Consider the following 16,807-nt stretch of genomic DNA (forward strand, 5'->3'; position numbering starts at 1 on the left):
CCTCTCACTTAAAGTCTTGAAGGAGGCCGGGATGGCCATGCTTAGTGAGGCCTCTGCTGCTAGCTAGCAGCCTACTGCCCAGGGCACCTCAGGGTTCACCCCATATCCCAGCCCTGTCCCTTTCTTCTGTTCTTAGTGTGCTCTTTTCAGCTACTATTTCAAACTTCCTACAGAGATAAATGCAGGTTATGATTCAACATTATTGGTATTAATCAGCAGCAATAAGAACATCCCCCTTAGCTTCGTACCAGTGGCTCATGCCTATCATCCTAGCTACTCAGAAGGTTGAGATCCAGAGGATAGAGGTTGAAGGCCAGCCTGGGTAGAAATGACCTTGAGGTTCTACTTTCAAAATAGCTAGCAGAAGGATGAGTGTTAGAGCGCCAGCTGAGGAAGCATGAAGTCTCCATCTAAAACTCCGGTACTAGCCAAAAACAAACCCAAACCTCATCTAATAATAATGATGATGAGCACTAATTGATGTGACCCAGCTCTTTCATACTCATTATCACACTCAGGCTCACTTAATACCCTCTGAGTGCGCAGCACAGGTTTCCCTAGGTTGGGGAAACTGAGGTTTAGATGCCAACTAACTTTGCGTTGTTTGCCAATATTTCTTAGTGCCAAGATTTTCTTTCTACCTTGACTTGCTGTTATCTGGTGCTGCTGGTGATCATGGCCGTCTAGGGGTCTTGATGAATAGCAAACAGGACTCTGAGATCCGAACATTCTGTGTGTAACCTAGTGAACTGGGCTCACCCGCCATTGTTGACATCTGAAAAGAGAGTGTGGGATATTTTTTAAGGAATAGACTTGAGACCTCTTGGGAATAGGCAGTGGCTGTTTGTGTAACTCAGGAAGAGGGAACAGTTGTTGGCAGATGTATTAAAGAATATGTAAACTTCTCAAAGCTTCAAGTAGCCCATTTGTGGGTCTCAGTGCCTCTTTGGGTCTCTGTAAACAGCAAATCGATGGAGCGTCAGACTTGTTTTCATAGCTGTCCCGTGCACTGGGAGTATTAGATGAAGCAAACCTTTTATTTAGTTCCTGACAGGTAATTAAATTTGCCTCTGCATTGGTTTGTGATTCAGCCAGGGAGCCAGGAGCAGAATTCTGAATGGCACTAGCTATTTGCTGGACTATTACAACTTAATTTTGCTTCTCAAGTTGCAAGTAGAGAGATCTGTGGAAAGTTTGACTCATGCTTGGTGCTCAGGTTGGAGATTTCATTTTTTCCAACAGGAGTTTGTTCTCCCGATCTTAAATACGAGAAAGGCCCTTTTCCCCAATTTTTTTCCCAGCATGACAAACTGTGGGAAAGTCTGAAAGTTATGAAGAAAAGCATCAACTGGCAACAGTAAGGAAAAGGATCTGATGCCTTCTAGGAGACTTATTTCTCTGGAAATCAGAATATATTTCAATGCTGCAAATGCCAGAAAAAATCTACCAGGGCTTGGAGAGTTTGTATAGTTTGTGAGATTGAGGTGTGAAGGCAGGGCCAGAGAGATGTGGCAGCCTCGGGGCTTCCAGATGTGGACACTTTCTTGGGTACCAGGCCTGATCCCCACTTCTACCCCCAATGCCCAGGCTGTTGGCAGCAGCTCCCTGACTCTGATCCTTCCTGGTATTGGGACTAATCTTGCTCCTTTTGTTCTAGAAACAAATGAAATAACTTCTGCTTCCTGGCCTGAATATTCTTTGCCTGAGTTCTGATGGGACCAGTTTCAGGATTTTTTTTAATGATCTTCCTGTTTTCCTATATGACCCCTGTTCCTGAGATCCATCAAGGTGCTTAATCTAATCTTGAGCACAGAGGGTCAGTGAGACTCGGAGACTACTTTCGATTTAATGAGATGCATCTCTTCAATTCTGTAAAATTCCTAGCACTATCTCTTTGGATGTTTCTTCTCTATTATTCCTTTCCTTCCTTCCTTCCTTGCCTCTTTCATTTTCACCTTCTTTCCTCTCTCTCTCCTTTCCCTTCTTCCCTTTCTCCTTCCCACCCTTCCTTCTTCTCTCCTTCCCCCCTTCTCTTCCTTCCTTCTTTCAACATAAGGTTTCTATTAAATACATATTTGCAACTCTCAACTTATACTGTAGATTTTGAATGGCACATATAATTTGGTTTTTTTTCTATATGCTACATTATGAGGAAATACCTTGATACTGTCTTCTAATTGGTCATTTTTTTTCTTTAAGTATATCTCCTGTCAAATTTATTATATCTAGGGGCTGGGAAGGTGGCTCAGTGGTAGAGCACTTGCCTTGCATGCATGAGGCCTTGGGTTCGATTCCTCAGCACCACATAAGCAAAAAGAAAAAGCCGGAAGTGGCGCTGTGGCTCAAGTGGTAGAGCGCTAGCCTTGAGCTGAAGAGCTGCGAGACAGTGCCCAGGCCCAGAGTTCAGGCCCCACAACTGGACCCCCACCCCAAAAAAAATTATTATATCTACTAGATTTATTTCAGTAACTACATTTTCCCAAGGTTTTTTGGTTTTCTTATTTTTGTATACTTCTTTTCCTAGTTTATTTCCTGCTACATAATTTTTGTGTGTGTTTGTATTAGGGCTTCAACTCAGGACCTCACATTCTCACTCACTCACAGCTGGCGCTCTACCACTTGAGCTACACCTCCACTGCTGGGTTTTTTTCCTGGCTAACTGGAGATGAGTCTTGTGGATTTGTCTGCCTGCACTGGCTTCAAATTGAGATCCTCAGAATGCAGTATGTAGCTAAGATTATAGGCATGAGGCATCAGTGCCCAGCTCCTGTTACATAATGTTTAAAATATAAATGTTTTTTTCTTTACTTCTTTTATTTCTTTTCTTATTTTGAATTTGCTTTCAGATTTCTCCGTTATTTGAATTCATTCTCCATAATGAAATTACAATAATTTCCATTTCCATTTCTTTTTGTGTGTTTGTGCCAATCTTGGGGCTTGAATTCATGGGGTGGGTGCCCTTACTAACCTTTTGTACTCAAGGCTAGCACCTACCACTTGAGCCACAGCTCCACTTTTGCCTATATTTCTTTTTTTCTTTTTGGTGTTTAATTGGACATAAGAATCTCACAGACTTTCCTACCCAAGCTAGCTTCTACCCATGATCCTCAGATCTTAGCCTCCTGAGTAGCTAGGGTTACAAGCATGAGCCACCAGCACTAATCAAATTCTATTTCTTAATTGATTTTCAGGCTGGTTGCAAGTTTATTTTGAATGGAGCTTTTCTCTCGTGACTCTCTCTCTGTCTTTCCCTGCCTTCGTCTTCCCACCCCATCTCTCCTCCACATCCCCTACCCTGACCCCTGACACACTCTAGCAGTTTAACAGGAGTCCTGGGTCCTTGGTGTTTCTGATTTGTTCTCCCATGCTATGCCAATGGGAGTTGGGCCTAGTTTCTACCTTCAAGATTACACAGGTTCTCCTGTGTTCACAGATAAACCAGAACTGACAGCAGCTGTCATAGCTGTCTCCCACTTCATTTCATGGACAAAGAGGCCCTAAGCTAACTCATGATCTTAGGTCATGGGTCTGAATCCAGCGTTTTGCCTCTGCGCTCTTCTGCAAGAGCAAAGTTTCTGACTATTGGCTGACTTGTCTACTTGGTTCACTTACTCCAAGGTGTTTCTCTAGTTTTGAGCTGTTGGAACTGTCTTTCCATCACTCTCATTTTCTATGTTATCTAATATTTCTACGTTTTAGAGTACAGAAAGGCCCCCAAGTATGAACTAGTAGCATTATGTTGGTGGAAAGTTCTGGGGCATAGTCTTTAATCTTAGGGAAGAGAAGTCCTCATGTTCCTGCCCCTCCAGGAGCTATGGAACATGGTATTGGCTAAAGAGTTCAGGAAAGTATCAAGTACTTGGTTTGAAAGATGGAAGGGAAGAGGCAGATGTCTAAAATACAGAAGCAGAAGCATAGCAGCTTTGTTGTTGAAACTGACACTAAGGGTCTTCAATTTGCCTTCTGCTCCTCTGACCTATGATTCTGTCTGTGACATCATAGCAAGGGATTGAACACCCTGTGAAAGAACACAGTGAAAGGAGACCTACCACCCACTGACACAGCCTTCTACACTTCTGCGTAAGAAGTGCTGTTTCCCCTTAACAACCTGTAGTCTGTCTCCCTTTAGCTTCTTCCCTTTGGTCTTCCCTTGGGACCACGTGGAAACTTTCAGTCACTCTTCTACCTGGCACATGTAAATGCTCAATAACTGCTCCCTACGATGATTATTTCTGAACACTATTAACCCAGCCAGGCTTCCTGTGCAGGGCTCGCCCCATCAATTCACAGCTCACCCCCAGGCATGATGTGGTTTGGCAGTCTACTTCTACTACTGCTTTGACTTTTCTGATGATACTGTAATACCACTATTTCGTTCCTTAGTACAAAAATGAGGCCTACTCCCTCTGCCCTCTCAACCCTCAGAGGGATTGTGCTCCTTACTCACTGAGGGAAAGGCTACTAAAGCCATGCATAGATGGAGGTAGCTCAGCCTTTGTTCTGAGATACTAGTGTGTATGTATGTGTGTGGGCAGTCCCAGAGTTCTAAGAAGTAACTCCCCAGGAGGAAACAGCCTGCAATTCCAGACTGAGGAGAGATAGCTTGGCACCATATTTGTGTGTGTGTGTGTGTGTGTGTGTGTGTGTGTGCGCGCACGCGCGCGTATGTGTATGTGTATGTGCCTGAATGCATATGTGGCTGTGTGCATGAACTCACTAGTACTGGAGCTTGAACTCAGGATATCACATTCTCCCTTAGCTTTTTTGCTTAACGTTGACATTCTTGAGCCACACTTCCACTTCTGGCTGTTTGACTGGTTAATTAGAGATAAGAATCTTATATGTATTTGTCTACCTGTGCTGGCTTTGAACCAGAATCCTCAGATCTCAGCCTCACGAATAGCTAGGGTTATAGGCATGAGCCACATGGACCCTGCCCTTGGCGTTGTATTTTAAGTGTGAAATGGACCCCCAGAGCCCTGAATTCCAGCACAGGAGCTGAGCTGTGGGTCATGGGGAACTATTGCCAAGGGGTGAGTTTGGAAGTGACATGACGCTATCCTAGGTACTCCTAGTCCAGCTCCCAGCTCCAGACAAGAGCTCCTGAGCTCCACATCCAACAACCAGAAAAATCTTACTTGATGCTCTATCATATTTTGACTCACAGAACCGTAATTTGAACAGTGTACATATATGGAAATGTTACACTGTACCCCCCCAAATATGCATGGTTATTAAATGTCAATTAAAACCAGTAACTATATGTGGAAAGTTATGAGGCTTTGCAATCAAATGTCTCAGGCTTAAATCCCAGCTTATCCATCACTTACCATGACCTTGATCTGTCTTACCAACTCTCTGATTTTTTCCTTTTTAGCCTTATTTCAGTACATGTAAAATAGTTCTAATGTCAGAGAAATGGAGGGACAAAGGGTGAACAAATGGTCCTCACTAGATACTATGCTGAAAATGAACTATACAACTTGTGGGTGGGGACAGGAGGGAAAAACTGGGAGAGAGTGAGGGAAGGGGTGACACTGTCTAGAAGTGTACTCTTTACCTGGTTCATGTAACTATAACCCTTGTATGTCACCTTTATAATAACAATAAAAATAGTTCTAAGGATACACATATATATATATTCATGTTTTTCAGCATTGTCCTAATGAATAAATAATTTCATGCTTAAAAAGTGGCAAGCACATCACTGATAGACAACATACTAACTATTCTTTTCCCTTAGTTGGTTTCCTCATCTTTTTTGGTGATGATGATGCTTACATGACAGGATTTTCAGAATTCAATCAAACAATCACAAAGAAGTATACTATATTCATCACTCCCATCATTATTCAGAGAGAAATGTATTAAATAGTCTTGGTAAAGAACAAGGATATTGGCTGGACAATCTTTGCACCATTGTGTGACCAGAGCCCAATGACTGTCCGCCTTTTCCCCAGGCTGGTAATAGGACAACACCAGTTAGAACCAGGACTTCCGAGAAACAACAGAAGTGACTATGGCATTTCTCCAAGAGGACAGAGTTGGACATGACATAATTTATTCATATCCTTATTCAGAGTCTTGTTTACTGAGGGCCTTTGAACGTTTGTCTGACCAAATGTGATCTGGAAAAAGAACCTTTTTTTCCCTCCATGTTTTAATTTTAACAGAAAGAGATGGAGGAAGGAAGGAACAAAGAAAGAAAGCAAGCAGGCCGACTGACCATTTTAGAATGGCGAAAGAAAAATTCTCCAAGCACTAATGGCTGCTCACAGAGTTACAGCATGACAGTTACTGGGACCAATAAAAAAAAAAAAAATCTCACAGCCAGCCATGAGTGTGAGTGTCAAGAAGAATGGGTCCCTGTGGATGGCAGTGGCCTTGAGGCCGGGTGGGGGCAGGGCCAGCGCTCTGCCCAGGCTCTCACAGTGGGTGTGCTCCATGATGGGTGCCAGTCTGTGGCTCTTTACAGGCAAAAATGACCGGTGCTGCCATTTCTCCCAGGCTGGAGGTGCTCAGGCTGCTTATGGCATTTGCAGATTTGCAAGTAACTATATGTGTTGTATAAATGGAGCAAATGCCTTATGTTTCTGATTGATGGGCCATCAGTTGCACAGTTGTTGGGCAGTGATTGATTTTCCAACCCTGCTGCTCCAGCTGTGCTGCAGATGCTCCCCGTCTGAAGTTGGAAGGCTGGTGCTATAAGCCACAGAGAAGATCCTAATTGGAGTGATCCCTGAGAAATCAGCTATTGTGATGGCTAACAGCCATTCATTTGGGGGCTTTGCTTGGGGTGTTAAACGACAAGCTCTCCTTTGGTAATTGCCATTCCCAACTGGATTGGTGCCATTTTGAAACACACAATGATGCAGATGGAGCTGTGTGAAGCTTACAATTGAACAGTTTGCCAAATCAAAACTCAATATAAAATATACTTTATTTTAAAATTCAGAAGTGATGCATACATTGTGTGTGTGTGTGTGTGTGTGTGTGTGTGTGTGCCCGCGCGTGCTAGTACTGGGGCTTGAATTCAGGGCCTGTCCCTTAGCTTTTTCAGTCAAGGCCAGTGCTCTACACAGCTTTACTTTCAGTTGGTGGTTAATTAGGATAGGAATCTACAAATTTTTCTGCTTAGGTGGCTTCAAATCTTGATTCTCAAATCTCAGCCTCCTGCATAGCTAGGATTACAGGCATGAAACACCCATACCTGGCTCACCTTTTAAAAGTCTTAAAATTCAGAGAAAGGCAAATAGAGGACATTGCAAGTCAACTCCCTCACCATCTGTGGATGACCAGGATTCATATCTGTATGCATTATTTTTATTATTTCAGTCTATGTGAGTGTGATATACAGTTTTTCAAAGTTAGGCGTCTATTTTAAATATAGTCTTGCATCATGTTTTTTTAATCATCATAATTTGGGTTACATTTACCTTTAATTAAAAATAAAGTTGCTGGGGTTGGAGGTGTGGTTCGATTCGTAGAATCCTAGCCAATGAGCAAAAGCATCAGGTATGGAGTTTGAGTCCCGGTCTCAGACCTAAAAAATTAAAAAAAAATTAAAGTTACTAAGTAAGCAAATGGCATACATTTGATTGCAACTGGTATAAGTAAAATGGCTTGAGAGCATCCGGGGTGAGCAGGAGACCTGGCTGTGTAGAATAACCTCAGCCTGGCTTAACCTTAGGCTAGCCTAAGCTGCAAAGCAGGGACATTAACACCTGCCTCATATGTCCCAAAAAGTTATACAGAGCTATACTGGGCAAGCATGTGGACAGAGCATGTAATGAAGGGGAAATAAAATTAATTTCTTAAGAACAGAAAACTGTCCGTGGTATGCCTTTGCAGAGTCTGACATCAGAAATAAGCTCATGAGAGCAGACCAGGTGAGCTATTTCTGTTCAGCCCTTCCTCTGTGTTTTGACTGCAGAGGTAACATGATAATGATGAGCACCTTTCCTACCTGAAGGGAGGGCTCCGTGGAAGCTTCTTCTGGCTCTAACATGTGCCATCTGATACCCTTCTAAATGCTCTGATGGAAAATTTATTGCTATTCCTTATGGTCCCTCCAGCTGTGGTTCCTAGAGTAGCTTTTGGGTGGCATTCCCTTACATTTCTGTGAGAAGAGTAACCCATCTCAGAGCTCTTAAGTGCCCCTAGGCTTAGAGAGCAGGTAGACTACACAAAGAGTGGACATCACCTATCAGGATGCTGCCCTGGCTGCCTGCTGATTCCTTCTGCCGAGGAGATTCCCCAGAGAACAGATCTATTGAGGATTTCTATGACCAGTGAACAACACAAAACAACCAAGCCAGGATTAACGTACTCCTAATCTATAGATACCAGCTAGTGGCCCAACTTTAGTGCCATAATTTGAAGAGAGGAATGATCTCTAGAGCTTTGGAACTTTTACTTAATTAATTTTTGTAATTCCAGGAAAGGAAAGGAAACGTACAGACCTCTTCTTGACTTTCCAGGTCTGGCGTGGAGGGGAGGAGGGTGCATGGAGCACAGTGTGTGGCTGGGAGGGTAGTAGGCCAGACCATGAGCACCTCACCATAACATCCCACAGTAAATGAGGAAACCATGGCTCCAAGTCACAGTGCCAGTGAGTGGCACAGAAAGAAACGAAATCTTAACCTCTGGAGTCAAGGCCATGCAAATGGGGATAGTTCTGTATGCCCAAATCCCTGGTGTGTAAAGAGAGGCACCAGGAAGAGTTAAAAGCACTAAATGAGTCAGTTTTAAGAGGTTCCATCTCCCTGAACTTCGGCCTCCTGGCCCAGGGTTGGGCTGCCAGGGGTGTAGGCACAACATTGGGAGTCTTGGGTTCAGGGAGCCTGAGTTCCCTGGCGGCTGGAGTGCTCTGGGCAGGCGCAGGTGATGCCGGGCAGTCCACACTCATGCTGCTAACTAAAGTCCTGTGCCCTGGTGGCCTCCTGGAGGCCTGCAGTCTTTGAAGCACACAGCCTGGATTATTTAATAAAATGGAACAGTGCAACTCGACCCATCAGAGACATAAATTTCCAGGTGTTTTAAATTTATTTTCCCCTTCAGAATGGTAAATGGCAGATAGTAAAATTCAGCACCAACTCATGGTTCTCAGAGCAGAGTTGGCCTCAGACTGAGCTCCATCCATTCCCGGGTGGGCCTAGTGGCCCAGGAAGTGTGGATCCACTGGAGATGGACCTCATTTCTAGCACTTTCCTTGGTTATGAGTCTCAGAAGCCTTGATGGGGATTCCTGACCCAGGCTGGGTGGAGGTCCTGGGCACCCAGCTTCTGGAGGGTCTCAGGGCACCTAATCTCTTGCCCAGGAGTCTCTTACTAACCCAGACATCTGTGCGGAGGAACCCACAGCCCCTCCGCCCTCAGGTTAATTGAGGTGCGAGCGAGTAACACCCATAACGAGGTTTCTATTGCCCTTGCCAAGTTCAATTATGGGTGCATCTGCTTTCTGATTTTTCCAAGATGGCTTGACTTTCTAAAAAGCTCCAACTACAAAGGAAGACTGCACAGTAGCTTTTCGCAGACGGTAAAAGGTTCTGACTGCTTTTTCCAGACTCCTACTTTGGGGAGATGTGTCAGAACCCATAGGATAGCTGCTTTAGATAGATATTACTCTGAGGGATGGCAGAGAAATCTGATCCTTGGTCTCATTCCCCTCACCAAATTTAATAAAAGATGTCTAGTTTTTATGAGCTGGGTTTCCCGACTGGTACTCAGAAACCTAGTGTAATATGTCACTTGGAATGGAGAAATCATTTCACATTTCCCTTCCAAACAGGAAGCATTGGCTCAGAGAAGGGGGAAACCCCAGCACTTACTGCAACATGGGAGATGACAATGGAGAGGGTTCCTGCTTCTTCCTATGGTGATTATAGTTCTCTGTTTTTGTTTTGGGACCAAGGTTTGCTGCTATGTATCCCAAGCTGGCCTGGAAGTCAAGATCTTCCTGCCTTAGCCTCCTGAGTGCTGGGATTACGGGTGTACATACCACATTAGTAACTCCCTCCTTGCTTTTAGGGACAGGGTTCTAAAGTGGGACTTTTTTAGGGTCTGGAGGAAGGAAAGAAAATCCTCAATGACACAGTCTCCTTGTCTCCTTTGCATTAAATAGCATGTTCTTTTTTATGCCAACATCCCATGTACACATATTGTGTGTGTGTGTGTGTGTGTGTGTGTGTGTGTGTGTGTGTGTGTGTAGGATCAGGAACTGTGAAGTGAAAAGAACCTATGGACAGAGAATCATTGGGATTATGAACTAAGGAGGGTAGATTTCTAGCTCCTCTGAACAGGAAGAGGCTTTCTGGGGTAAGCTGCCTTTTCGAATGGGGAGGGGCATGTGTGAAGCCAGCGGAGACCATGGCAATGCACAGGTGGGTGGGGACTATAGGAGTGAGTAGTCTTTGCAGAGACCAAAACCGGGTGGGGTAGGACCCGGTGCCTTCTTAGAAAGCTGCTGCTCTCCAAGTTAGTCCTGCTGTTGCTTCCAGATCACATTCCCTAGAGAACAGGAGGGTGCTTCAAACGCCTGCTTTCCTGGTAGATTTCTGGAAAGGATAAAACAGTAATTAACAAGTCAGTTAAATCTTAAGGAACCACTGAATTATGAAGAGTGGCTGTTCACTGAAAACAGGCCTGAGGCCTGCTGAGAGCTCTGATTCTGGGAGAAGCTGGTCCAAGACAGTGCAGCTGAGCTATGTACAAGGGCCTTACCTATGTGTGAAATTCCGGCAGCCCCGCTCTGCTGATGACAGAAGTGACCATAATAAACCAAGGAGGCCACAAGTCAAACAAATAATTGGGTTGACAAATAGGAGTATAAACAGCACCCTGATTAATGAATTTCCTAATAGTTCTCTGTTTATTGACATTAGCTCAGCTTGGTCATTAGGCCTGACATTGCCTATATTGTATGGCATAACATCCTCCCTTCATTCTGAGGCTGCTTCAGAACTTCTGCCTGGATGTTTTATGTCTCCATAACTGAATTTTGAGGCCCTGGTTCATGAACCTGTGATGTGCTTACTGAATGAAAAGGTCACAGAACGTCGAGTGGGAAGAGCCCTTCACCCTAGGCACTGTGATCTTAGCTGACATTTTAGGTCCTTTTCCCTCTCTGTGTTCTCATTGCTCCCTCCCCGCACCCCCCCCCCCCCCCCGCCTCACTGTGTGTGTGTTCCAGTACTTAGGCTTGAACTCAGGGCCTTGGCACTGTCCTTTAGCTTGTATGCTTAAGACGGACAGAAGCTCCACTTCTGTCTTTTTGATGGTTAATTGGAGATAGGAGGCTTGCAGACTTTTCTGTCCAGGCTGGCTTTGAACCATGATCCTCCAATTTCAGCCTTCTGAGTTGCTAGGATTACAGGGATGAGTCATTGGTGCCTAGCTGTTCCATATTTTGAGGTTGGAAGTCATATAGCAGGCTTTTCCTTCTCCTGTGTTACAGGCATTAGAAAGTAGATACAGAAAAGACAGTGGATCTTACATAAAGGCAAGAGTTTTCCTGGGGCTCATCTTAGTCCCAACTGAGACTACTCTGTGTGTGCAGGGTGGTGGTGGGGGGTGGGAGGACTGGAGTTGGAATTTAGGCCTTACACTCTTGCTTAGCTTTTTTTTTTCTCAAGGCTGGTACTTTATCACTTGAGTCACACCTCCACTTCCAGCTTTTTGCTGGTTAATCGGAGACAGGAATCTTTCATATGTGCCCAGACTGGCTTCAAACATTGAGCCTCAAATCTCTGTCTTCTGAGTGGCTAGGATTGTAAGTGTGAGCCACCAGTGCCTGACATTAGACTGCTTTTAACTGAGTTTATCTCACATGTCTGGGGGCCCTCTGCTTCTTATGGCCAGAACCTAAGCCAAGCCTTTCATGGGAAGGTGCCTAGTTCAATTGGTAGACCATGGCTAGTGGGCCTCAGGAGCCACTGTCCGTGTCTACAGAATGGGTACAGGACCTGTGGTCCTGGGCCAAGTTTCCTGCCTGGGACAGCTTTGTCTGAAGCCTTAGCAATGGGGAGAAAGGCAACAGCAAGAGTGGTTGAAGCTGTAAATGCCAGCTGTATTTTTATTGGTCATCTGCAACTTCAAAGGTTTCCCTACTTTAAAAGAGGCTCAAGCAGGTATCCAGTCCGGGCTCCTGGCCTTGATGCCTTATTGATTTTCAATGTGGCTTGACTCCCAGGTGGGCAGACTTCAAAACGGTGTGTATTTTTCTGCTGTCATGTTTCCATCCATGTTGGTTTCCATCTCCTGCAAGATTGTGGGGTAGGTGGAGAGCAGCTTCCTTTTCTCTGCCTCTTTCACTTTTCCCCTAGAAGGCTAGGGCCATTTCTGCTGGGGTCATTTCTGTGGGGCTTGCAGAAAGCTGTACCAGCTGCCAGCAAGTGTGAGGTAGGAGATGCAGCCGCTGTTCTCGAGGGGTTTATGACCTTCTGCCCATCAAAGTGTGCCCACTGTGGAGGGTGTGGCCACTGTGGGTGTGGTGATTGTGAGGGGTGGAGCCAGGGACAGGGTCTCATCTTACCACTGTTTATCTAACTATTGTGCATAGGCCTTTTGGGAGAATAGTCATTCACTAGATGCCTACTTTAGGCCAGGCACTGTTTTTCTCTTCTTCACTTGCACTTCATATTGCACACTGCTTGATGAGGCTGGTTATGATGAGGCTGGTTATGTTTAGCTCCCATTGCTAAACTTGGTTGCAGAGGCTTCCTGATTCTCCCAAGCTCAGTTAACAAGTGAGCTGCTACAAACAGAACCTATGCTGCCCTGGGCCTCATGCCAGGCTGGGCTGGGGGCACTTGTTGCCTGTTTATGTTGCAGAGAGAAAGAAAGAATGGACATCAGAAGCTTTTCATCTCACTTGGTGGCAGATAGTACATTCCCATGCAGAATAAATAAGCAAGATGGGGCTTGAGTGTGGCCTACACTTCTGTAACACCTGCCAGGTGCCAGGGACCAAGTGCTTCCTCGATATTAACCAAGCCCCATGAGGAAACCAAGCAGGGCATAAGAGTTGGATTGCTCTCCTGAAGGAACACAGCTGACAAGGTCAGAGTTGTGGTCTAGATACCAGGTGTGTCCTGAACGCATCATCGAGTTTGGGGACTGCTAACGAGAGACACTAACCGCGTGAACTGAGTAGTACCTTCTGCCAAGGATTCTGGGGCCTGTTATCTTATACTTGACACTTGACCTCTTCTAATCTCCAAAGATCTGGGAGGCTGTGGCCAGGCCTTGGTGATATTCCTGGGTGAGTACCCAGGAATAATCCAGATCATACCTAAGCCTCTGTCTTGCCACTAAAGGGGTTTCTAAAGCAAGCAAGCAGGACAAGCAAACAAACAAAACCTCTATCTAATCTAACTGAGATAGGTAGCAGACATCTGTTCTAAGAACCTGAGACATACCTATCCATGAAAGTAGTCATCTAGCAGGCTACTCCTCTCTGAGTACTATGATACAGTGAACTGAAAGAAGGAGGCAGGGCAGGCTGAAGGTCTGGGTGATGGGGGAATTGATTCCCCAGTGCCCTGGGCACAGGCTTCTGCTCTGCAGCCTTCCTGGCCCAGCCATGCAGAAGGAGAGGCCTTTGAAGTCACAGACCACCAATAAAATTGCAGCTGGCACCAGGAGCGTGCAGGGCTCCAGGCGTGAGATTTTACACCACAAGGGGCTAAGCCAGCGCTGACAGGGCTTGGAATGTGCCCTGGACTCCCCTTTCCTCTAAAGAGCCACTAGGGTGCCTCAGACCCTGGCCACTCTGTCACCCAATCAATCAAAGCTGCAGCCAGCATCCATTAGTCACCACAGGGAGGTGAGAGGAACAGCTCTTGGTTGAGCTGTGGACTTCAGATGTACGCACATGCTACAAACAGCCACAGTGCAAGCAATAATGAGGCTAGAGGAGGGGTCAGCAGCGAGGGCGGAGCAGGCCAGGGAGCAGTTCATGTGTAGCCGCCGCTGGGATTCACCTGGGCAAAGGCACGGAGGCTGTGGTCATGGGCACTCTTCCCCTTCTCCCCTCTGCTCTTTACTAGTTCTCTCTCACCTTTCCTCACACCCAGAGTATGAGGACTTCGAAGGAGGTGGCCCCATTTCTCCTCCTAAGGAGCTTGTGGTGTGAGGACAGACAGCCACCTTGCAATTGGACTTTGTAGATTAAACCTTGAAGATCCGTGACAAGGAAACCAGCCCTGGTAGCCATACGCCAGCGCGGAACAGAGAAGAACAGAGCTTTGGGGTCCTTTCTGCCCCTGTCCAGAGGCTTCCTCGGGCTTCCTCTGGAGAAGCAGCGATTGATCCAGACGTTTGAGGGTGCTTGATGATGAGCACGTTCACTCCTCACAAAGATGACAAGCGGGAGGGGCCTCTGGGTCAGGCTGAGTAGGGACAGCCATGATCTCGAAGGTGCAGCCGGGACAAGGAGTTGAAATGGAAAGCCACATTCAGTGGACTGGGCCAAAGAATGAAGAGAGAAGGAGGCTGCAGAGGAAGGAGGAGGGGCTGGGATTGGAATGTGGCTGGGGTCTTCACTGTGCGTATCCCCTAGAGCACCCACAGTTGTACCACTGACATAGAAGCACCTCAAGAAAGAAACTGCTTAGTGTTTCTGTTTAAGGAATAGGCTTCCTAAGAGCCACAAGAAGCTTCAGGACAGGGAGTTTCTTCAAGTCACCTTCAAGTCACACTGCACAAGCAACTGGCTCATTTGCCTTTGGTATTTTTTATTTTGTTTTGTGCCAGTAATGGGGTTTGAACTCAGGGCCTCATGTATTTGTTTGACTTTTTTTTTCCCCCGGCTCAAGGCTGGTGCTCTTGAGCCACAGCTCTACTTCTGGCTTTTTGGTAATTAATTGGAGATAAGAGTCTCATGGACCTTACTCCCCAGACTGGCTTTGAACTTCAACCTTCAGATCTCAGCCTTCTGAGGAGCTAAGATTATAGGCATGAGCCACCACTGCCAGGCTGCCCTTGGTCTTTTATGAAGGATTGTGCTGGCCAGGGATCTGATAGTGCTCCTGAGGATTCTGTGAAGCTGTAGACACTGCTGTCATCATTTGTTCTGGAGAAAGCAGATCCTTTCCTACAGCTGTGACAATGGGAAGAAGGTAGAGTGAAGAAGCCAATGAACCAGGTCAGATACCCAACACCACTGGTACCTTACCCACTGGGGTCACTAGGCCTGACTCCTCACACTCTGTCTGATGAGAGAGTAAGGACATTATTCTGCTTGGTCCTGAGTGTGGTGTTCCCATACCCATTATCACATCAGCCTGAGACATCTCATTGAGTCTAGGGAGCAACTAATGGGCCTACCTGCCATGTGCAGAAACCTTAATACATAGTATAATCAGTCAAGCTAAGCCTATGTCCACTTTCTGCCAATTCTTAAAAGGCAATTAAATGTCTCCCTAGGGGAATACAGAGCAAGAAACTCTTACATCTGACTAATTTGATAATGAGAGTGACATTTTAAAAGCTGAGTTTATAAAATGTCCCCATCCATATGAGGTTTATCGGTTTCAAAGCAGTCACCACATAAGAGGCGTTCATCTTGTTCTAAAAACAATCCCATGGGCCAGTCAGTAAAGACTCTGTTCTTGACTCAGCACTGGTGCCTTTTGCCTGTAATCCTATTACTCAGGAGCCTGAGATCTGAGGTTTGAAGCCAGCTGGAACAGGAAAGTCTGTCAGACTTATTTCCAATTAACCAGCAAAAAGCTGAAAGTGAACTATGGCTCAAATGGTAGAGCACCAGCTACCACTGAATGAAAAAGCTAAGGGACAATAACTGGACCCTGAGTTCAAATCCCAGTAGGACCACACACACACACACACACACACACACACACACACACACACACACACACACACATTCCTGCATCTAATCTTTGCTTTGCTATATATGGCAAAGCACCTGATCAAAAGTTGGTCTGAGACTATGTAAGGTTGTGCAATTAGAGAAATTGTGGGAAAGATTCAGATGGTCAGTGTATGCCAAGTTGAGTCTTGTTGCATTTACTAAATCTTTTAAGAAAGAGGTGAAGTCAGGCTGCTCTTTGAGAGAAGGGAAGGAGTACGGCTTTGCCTTGCTCTTCGGCCTATGGTCTCAAAGCTTAAATAGAGTGTTCAATCATTTGGAGCTTGCTGACTTAAAAAGCCAACTGCACCTGAAATTGCTGCAGAGAGTAAATGCTACTTGAGTAGCTCTAGACTCAGTAGAAGCTAAGGTTTGAGTTCTGACAGTGGGGGTGGGGGCGGTGAGCCTGCTGGTCTAGGTAGGCTTAGGAGGGCTACCATCTTGACACTTGTGAGTCAGATGCCCTCAAGACAGTTGATGCTAATCTGGGAGCGCATGCCAAGTCCAATAGTCGGTGCATGAAAGAACAACATAAAATTAGAAATACACAAGAACGTCAATGCTAATTCTTTTATATAGAATGACCAGAAATAAACATATGGTAAAGGCATTTAAAGAAAGTATTTGACCAAAAGAACTATAGTTCTGACGTGGAAAAAAAAAAATCCCATTCAATCTTTAAATACCTTCTTGGATACCCAGCCTTGCCTCTGCAGAAAAGGACGTGCAAAAGCAGTGTGGCCCTCTTGAAGACCATGCTCCCAAAGGAGCATGCACATGGGACCAGGGGGGACGGTGGACAAGGACAGAGGAGTTCCTGCCAAGGAACAGCATCAGAGTACCTGATTTTGGAAGCAAAATCTCCTGCTTAAAAAATTATACATGCATGAGAATAATGACTGATCAAGATATATTGCATTCACAACTGCTTAGTTAA

Source organism: Dipodomys spectabilis, unplaced genomic scaffold (assembly GCF_019054845.1).
Source record: "Dipodomys spectabilis isolate Male_0828 unplaced genomic scaffold, ASM1905484v1 ptg000026l, whole genome shotgun sequence".
Lineage (NCBI taxonomy): Eukaryota > Metazoa > Chordata > Mammalia > Rodentia > Heteromyidae > Dipodomys > Dipodomys spectabilis.